The sequence below is a fragment of the Myotis davidii genome, unplaced genomic scaffold, assembly GCF_000327345.1.
Source record: "Myotis davidii unplaced genomic scaffold, ASM32734v1 scaffold161, whole genome shotgun sequence".
Classification (NCBI taxonomy): domain Eukaryota; kingdom Metazoa; phylum Chordata; class Mammalia; order Chiroptera; family Vespertilionidae; genus Myotis; species Myotis davidii.
Genome location: NW_006291567.1, coordinates 434,547 through 435,172, shown reverse-complemented (window position 1 = coordinate 435,172; position 626 = coordinate 434,547). Strand labels below are relative to the sequence as shown.

The 626-nt window shown below is 38.0% G+C and overlaps 1 protein-coding gene across 5 annotated transcripts in view; it reads right to left on the bottom strand.

The window, feature by feature from the left end:
• Window positions 1-626, bottom strand: part of MAP7D2 (MAP7 domain containing 2) — a 91,006-nt gene that overhangs the window by 63,630 nt on the left and 26,750 nt on the right. The window lies entirely within an intron of this gene.

Here is a 626-nt window from a genome sequence, read left to right as displayed (position 1 = left end):
ACACACACCTTTTTTTTTTGAAAAGGCATATGTAGAGGATCCCCTGCTCCATGGCTTTTATTTTGATAAAAAGTCCTGCAAATCTAAACATCAAGCTACAGAGTTACAATTGAATGTACCTCACCATGAAAGGATTTTGGCAAGTGCATCCCATGAAATGGATCACAATTCATATAAAAGTAGTGATATGGAGAAGATACTCACTGGCATGCAGAATGCCAAACAGCTCTCCCTTCTATCTCATAGTTCATCTATTGAGTCCCTTTCTCTAGTGGCTGATTTATTTGGACTGGGTATCTTTAAAATTGGCAGTGACAACCTCCAGCAAAGCACTTCTCTAGAAAGTTGGTTGACATCCTATAAAAGCAATCACAGCTCTGGGAACATACTAGTAAGCGTAAGCAGTGGCTCAGTTGGTAAAAGGACATTAGATTTCCTAAATAGTTTGGAGAATATCCAGAGCCCCTCAGAGCAAAAGATAAAGCAGTGTGTGTGTGTGTGTGTGTGTGTGTGTGTGTGTGTGTGTGTTCTTTAAACTAGACCTTATGGTTTGGCAATCTGCAAACTCACCATCAACTACATTTCTACAACTTTAAAGTTCAAAAACATTATTAAATTTTATTATA